Raw genomic sequence first — 8,084 nt, 5'->3', positions numbered from 1 at the left:
GTAACTAATCTTTAGATAAAGGGTTAAATTGAAGGTGACATGAATACGGACTCAGTGAGGTCCAATTATTCTCTTGCAATTTCATAACTCATTTGCATTGTTCCTTAGCTTATTTTTGACAACTGTCCGTTAAAAGCGAATTATTATCTCACTATTTCACTTTCATAATGATTGAGCAAAAACAAAATCATATTTTAATTTTTTTTCTTCCTTATTTCTCTCAGCTTATGCTCATTTGAATAATATATATATGGTTAATAGTATGTGTAGGACTGAGAATGTAATTATACAGAGGAAATATATTTCATGGTCATTAGAACCCACACTGTAAATATACCTGACGCCTGACGCGTCCGGACGCGTTCAAAATTTGTACACCGAATGTTCAATATTTTAACGTCATATGTTAATGCTTAGAGACGTGTTCAAAGATTTAACGTTTGTGTTAAAACTACTAACATGTGTGTTCAGACACAGTGAACACCAGTGTTCAAATTCTGATGTAAAAAAAGAAGACAGTCGTTTGTCCGATTTTCTATCCTTCTAATTGGCAAATTCAAAAAGAAATTCTTTAAAATATATGAATGTATACGCAGGATGATGATCTGTAAATTTTTTACTAATATTTTAGTAATTGGGAAATATTAAACTTCCAAGCTGGCATATACAGGATATATGTATAGTTTATGAACTTATTTTATTATTATTTCTAGTTTTACTTACAAGTGACAAAATAATGCATATCAATTAGGCCTGTTATGATAATATCGTAATAAAAATATGTCGATGTTTATCTTATTTCATGATCCGTTCAGTTTATTAACATTACATGTTCAATCAGTGTTCAAATCGCTCGAAATTTTGAACACCTCGCGTTAAAAAAAATATACCAGGGTACCAAATACCGGAAACAGATATCGGCTGGTGATTTAGGCGGTTTAACGAAGAATGGATACACATAAGGAAGAGAACTGGAGAAGGGACTTCTATCCCACATGAACATGAAAGAAGTGAGTAACAAATTAGGATAATCTCAATAGGTAGTTCGATGGCTTCCTTGTTATTTTCTCATGTCAGATATATATTTGTCAAATATTCATAACTGTTATATCCAAATATTCAACAAAATAAAAGACGAATTAAAGAACAGGATTTAGATTAAACGTTCATAACAAATGATTTCCTAAACTGATGAATAACCAGTCTGTGATCGTCTGTCTGTTTTACAGAATAAATGATGATTGTTGCCAAGTTATCCACGTATATTAGCTGAAGATCGCTGAACACTAAGTGTTAAGAACTCTAACATCAAGTGTTCAAAAATGAAACACAAAGGCATTAAAAACTGAACACCACACATTCAATTGATGAACACTAAGTGTTTAGAACTCTAACATGAAGTGTTCAAAAATGAAACACAAAGGCATTTAAAACTGAACACCACATATTCAAATGATGAACACTAAGTGTTAAATAACTCTAACATCAAGTGTTCAAAAATGAAACAAAAAGGCATTAAAAACTGAACACTGCACATTAAATTGATGAACACTAAGTGTTAAATAACTCTAACATCAAGTGTTCAAAAGTGAAACACAAAGGCATTAAAAACTGAACACCACACATTCAATTGATGAACACTAGTGTAAACATTTGGAACACCATTTCAGTTGACTTAGAAAATGCACTCGTTTTTTTTTATTTGCAGGAATCGTTAGATTGAAATGTTTGAATTAGGAACCGGTAGCCAATAATCCCACGAAGGTCATTTTTGCATGCTATGAAGTGTTGGAAAAAAAAGATATAAAAAAAGGTATGACAATATATGTTTATTAATAGCTTATGTGGGTATATCATTTCTATATCTGTATACCTTAGGTCAAGAAATCGACTTTTGTAATTTATAATGTCAAAACTTGCATTTCAGTGCCATAGAATATCAATTTGTACTCTAGACGTAGTATATATCGAAATTAAAGCATAACAATCATTGCATAATTTGATGTTTTATAAAAAAAAAACTCTCTTCTATTAATTTTAAATTTTATTTTGCAGGATATATAGGCTCATAGACATTACTTGTTGTGGATGACTTTGACATTTGGAAGTTGATAACAACACATAAAATGCCACTTAGTTGATAGCTTTAAGTGAAGATGCACTGAAAAGTGGAGCGTTCATTGTATGTGATCGTACAAGAACTCTTGGAATTTGCAAACTTTTAAACTTTCATTGTGACAAATATCTATATCATAAACTATCTACTTATCACTTTTACATGCTTTTTCGGTTAGGATACACATGATGTAGCAACTATCTTTTCATGTAGGGGTAAATACTTATTTGTGATGTGAAGTCAATTTAAAAACATTATGTATGTGATTTCACTGACTGTTACTTGTGATATCATAAGGTATTCTTGTGTACTTTTTTTTACATGTCTTACATATATGCTCATTTGATTATATAAAGAATTACTTGTTAAAATATGTTTTATTGTTATATTTTGCCTGATTCAATATAGTTTTTATAACAGTTTAATTAAGCTTAGTATTTATGGAACATTATGTACGCTTGAAAATAGAACATGTTCTACATTTGAACACCATCACTTTGAACACCTATGTCAACTGTTCTGAATGTTAACATCTGGTGTTCTGGATCTTAACATTTCTGGTTTTGAACATGTTCAGTGCGTTCAAAAAGTGTTACATGGCTGTTGAACGCGTCGACGTATTAATATTTTGAACATTCGGACACGTTAAATCGTTGAACACTAATGTTAAGGTCTCTAACATCAAGTGTTCAAAAATGAAACACAAAGGCATTAAAAACTGAACACCACACATTCAATTGATTAACACTAGTGTAAACATTTGGAACACCATTACACGTTCAAAAAGTGTTACAAAAAAGCGTTCAAGCAGTGTTCTATTTGTTAACACTTAGATTTACAGTGCATAAGCGGATCCAGAGGGACATTGGGGGAGGGGGGTATGGCACAGTGGGGAAATTTCGTTGATTATATAGGGCATGATCAATCACTGAACATGACTGGAGCGCCCCCTTTTTAGGTCAATCAGATGGCACCCTTACACAAATTTTTGGATCCGCCACTGGAACATTCAAATGTCACCCACCAACAGCACTATTAAATATGGTACAAATAATACGACCTGACCCAGATGATTTCTCCTAAAATTGAATTTTATAACATGCAGTACAAATAAAGCACCTGATATATAAGACGTTGTCATAGTAATTAAAACATTAGATATTTAAATTGTAATAATTTTTAATTTCAAATCCTTGTATAAATTAAGTTAACGCCCTGTTTTGCTATCGATATCATCAAATTAGCTAAAAGTTAGATATTTGTAATCGGCCATTCAAGTAAAACATATAAAAAATTGATTCTTCTGTCCAATTTTAGTACAAATCCAGGATAGTTTAAGAAAGTTATTAAACATTTTAAAACTGAAACCACAGAGTGTATACTTGTGGACAACGCCGCCTACGACGACGGAATTACGGACCGCATATATATATATGTCTCGCTTTTGCGACAAAAGTCACAGGCTCAACAAAAAAGAACCCTAAATTTTAGCAAAATCAGAACAAGGAATTTGAGCTTTGCATGAAGAGGATGTTTTACTCAATTTAAAAATGATTTCCAAAATTTAATAACAGCAAATTTCAATCAAGCATTCTAAGTTTTATTTTCTGTATTTTAATACCAGGACCGAATTTTGGTTACAGTACTGGGCTAGTGGAACCATAATGATTATTCTACTGATCATTATGATGTTACTGCTCAACATAATTGTTATACTACTGAACATAATGAAAAGGGCACTCATAATCGAGAAAAAACCGCTGAAAATAATTAAATGATCACAGCATATACTAAATATGAACAACGGAAGACAGCTATGGCATTCCATACACATTTGCTATATTTACTATGGAGGAACAGAAACTGGTCAGATAAAATAATGTGGCACGAGTACAAAAATAAATGGGACAGCTTTCCCCATATGTTCAATGATACATGATGTAAACAAGAGCATGTGTATGACCCTCAACAATGAGCATTACACTCTATATGAAAAATTAAAAAAGCTCTGGTATTGCAGTCGTTCTTTTTCTTTTAAACCATTCGTCTTTACACTCGCCCAGTACACAATTTCATAGTTTTCTGCAGGTTTTGTTTTACGTATCACGATCATTATTGGTTTTACTTTGATACCGTCGGCCACAAATAATAAAACAACTGTAAAATGATACGTCTCTGTACCAAAAGTCTTGATGTTTGTGTATGCATGGATCCCTTGGTATTTGGATGAATGCAGATCGGTCGAGGAGAAGAACAACACGTAAAAAACTGCAGTAATTGTTAGCAGGTCTGCATGGGGTAGAATCATTCGTCTCAACTCGGCCTATTCCGTATAGAAGGAGAGTAGCGGATTCTACCGAGGATTGCCGAATGGGGATAGAATAAGGAAAGAATAGAAAATAATGAGGGGGGGGCAAGGGGGGTCCCAATAACAGCAAAACAGCAAATTGATTTGGCTTATAACAGATAACAAGGAATTAAAATGGACAAAAACAGATAACAGTAAATGAAATATTAAAATAAGTCGGGTCCTTGACAAATCCAGTATTTCTTATTACGGTATAATCCTTTGTAATGAATTCCATTTTCTATGAACATATGGTTTTTAGATTTATGTATCTAGATATGTATTTGGTATATTCTTGTCCGTCCGTCGTCAACATGTCGGACATTAACTCAAATAAAGGCAACAGTAGTATACCGCTGTTCAAAACTCATAAATCCATGGACAAAAAACAAAATCGGGGTAACAAACTAAAACCGAGGGAAACGCATTAAATATAAGAGGAGAACAACGACACAACACCGAAACGCAACACACACAGAAACGGACCAAGCAACAGACAAAACACCACGAGAATAACAAATATAACATCAAAACCAAATACATGAATTTGGGATAGACAAGTACCGTGCCACGTCAAACACTCTTTAACCAATTGACATAAAACTTTAGGAAATTGATATATCTATTGATGTGAGCTCCCTATCGTTTTTTTTTTTTTATAAATTTTAGATTTTAAGTTTCTGAGTAATGGGGTTTTATTCAATAAAAATGGTGTTTTTTTCTTCAGTTTTCTGATAATATCTCAAAAATCCTTTCACAAATTTGCAAGGAATTTTGTTGAATTGTTTATATCTATTGACATGAGCTCCCTTTCAATTTTTATAAATTTTAGATTTTACGTTTCCGAGTTAAGGGGTTTTATTAATTAAAAAGGGGGATTTTCTAGTTTTCGGACATTAGCACAAAAACGTTTTCAGCAGTTCTCATGAAACTTTGCTGAATTATTTATATCTATTGCTGTAAGCGCCCTTTCGATTTTTATTAATTTTCGATTTTATGTTATTCAGTTAAGGGGTTTGTTTATTAAAAAAGATGGTATTTTCCAGTTTTCGGACAATAACTCAAAAATGTTTTCAGAAGTTCTCATGATACTTTGATGTATTGTTTATATACATGATATATATTGACTGAAGCTCCCTTTCAGTTTTTATAAATATCTGATATGACATTGAGAAGTAATCGAATATTTCAAAAAGGCGACGGGCGTATCATGCGCTCATGGCGTAGCTGTTTATTTGTTATATATACTACTTTTTTTCAGCATTTATTTTTGTACAGTTATAAAAACTCACACATGCTGGTAATTTAAATAGTGTGTAATACAATTTAAAATGGAAATGAGGAATATGTCAAAGAGACAAAAATGATATCTAGTAAACATTGAAGGGCAGCTATGGTATCAAAGTAGGTCCAATTGACATAGTGCTTGTGTTTGTTGCTACTAAAAAATGACCTAAAAGAGTTTGAATATATATATTCGCATTCTGACTTTTTTAAATGCCTATTTAAAGAGGTGTGCAAATTTTTCTGAATATGACTATGAAGCAAAGTTGTATATAGGGTAGAAAAATCAAAAGCACCGATTATAAGCATGCAATTTATCAAGTACATGTACCTCGAACCAATTTTGACACTCCAAAAGTAATTTATTCCACTATTTTCAAAGGCCTTATTTGAAAAATTTTTATCAGGTTTTTGATTGTACCAAGTCTACTAGTAAGTGAAATACATAGTTTAGTAGGGGAACAATGGCTTGAAGACGAAATAAATCTTTGTTTGTAATGACTTATGTGCAGCTTCGGAACCCAGTACATGGTGGAAACTTTCATTGTAATTTGAAAAGAGCTGAGTCTATGTACCATATAATATAAAAGGTTAACTGGTTGTAAGGACCTAGTCCTTAATTGAGATCCTTGTCAGATATTCCTGGCCATATGTTTTCCTTTTTGTCATATAAAGAATTGTTCTAATTTAATATGTTCGTACGGGAAACAAGGAACATTATCCTCATACAAGAAAATAAGATAATTCTAAATAAATGTTCCAAAAAAAATGGAATGTATTACAAAGGATAATCATAAGATGTACTGGAATTGTCCTGGACCTTACTTCTGTGATGGGTATATGTTAATGGAATCCTTCTCCGAATACGGGACCAACATATTAGTAGTGGTAGACCCCAATGTCCAACATGTCCAATGACCTTCAATTTCTACCGAAAATTTGGCTGTCAAAAAAATGCGAACATTCCAATTTTCAATAACAGTTAACAGCAAATACATTATCACAATAACAGATAACAAAAAAACTAAAAGCCCAATAACAGCTAACAAAGAATAAGACAATAACAGCTAACAGCAAATATATTTTCAGAATAACAGATAACAAAGAATTAAAATGCCCCATAACAGCATAACAGCTAAACCCCTTGCCCCCCTCAATAATGAGCATACAGGGTAAAAAATAAAGACTAGATAAACATTGAAAAAAAAGGAAAATACATAAAAAGGAGCAGTCAGCTGGACTTAATATATTAAAAAAAATCCATAACAACTTAAACACAAGAAAAAGATAAATCTCATGTGTTCCACTGAAAACAATATGTGAACAAGAGAAAAATCAACTGCCTTATTTAGACAAAACATATGTGTGAAAAAGTCAACAAGCGATGGCCACTGATCCATATGCTCCTAATTGATTTTGGTAGTTTTTTTCCCACTATTTGGGAATGTATGTTGGTATATATAATATAATATCTTTATTGCAAAATTACACCTATAATTGTCAAGCAATACAAACAAACAATTATACATTTTAGATACAATACAATACAATGAAATACAATACAATATAATAGAACATATTTAAAGAGTTCAAATTAAAATTGATGTATAAAATACAATCACGAGCTTGTCTGACATGGGTCTAACCCCCTCAGTTCTAAAGACTGCTTAATGAAGACTCCAATATGTCCAACAAGTTCAGGGATTGGGTTTAGAATGTGTTTAAGTTTATTAAATACATCAATATGTTGAAATAATGGCACATATTCTTTTTGATAAGTAAAAAAAATAGAACGCAATGATATGTTAATGTCACAATACAACAAGAAATGAAATTCGTCATCTAGGACTCCACATTTTTTACATAATCTTTGTGCTTTTAGAATGTTTCTGTACCTTCCCAATTCAATGCCTAGGGAATGATTACTCAGTCTAAATTTTGAGAGTAACTGTCAAGGCGTAAACACAGTTGAAATAGAACAAAAGAATCGAAGCTTTTTGTTAGAGAAGGCGATAAATGCTTACTGTAATGTTTACTATAGTAACAAAATTTTTAAAAGTTAATAGAAACAAATAAAACGACAATTTTCTTCTCAATTACGAAGTGTTTTAATTTAAAAAACACCATTTGCATAAGTTTTCAATTTATTTATTACATAGTAATGCAGAACAATAATACGGAAGCGTATTAGGGACATAGAAAAAATGAAATTGGCAGTGAATCTTTTTTTTCAAAGTCGAAATTTTGACTTTTCAAATCTCGAAATTTTGACTTTAACTTGAAAGTTTGACTTTTCAAATCCCGAAATTTTGACATAAACTTGAAATTTTGACTTTC

The sequence above is a fragment of the Mytilus edulis genome, chromosome 8 (assembly GCF_963676685.1).
Source record: "Mytilus edulis chromosome 8, xbMytEdul2.2, whole genome shotgun sequence".
NCBI lineage: Eukaryota > Metazoa > Mollusca > Bivalvia > Mytilida > Mytilidae > Mytilus > Mytilus edulis.
Note: the sequence above shows the minus strand (reverse complement) of the source record.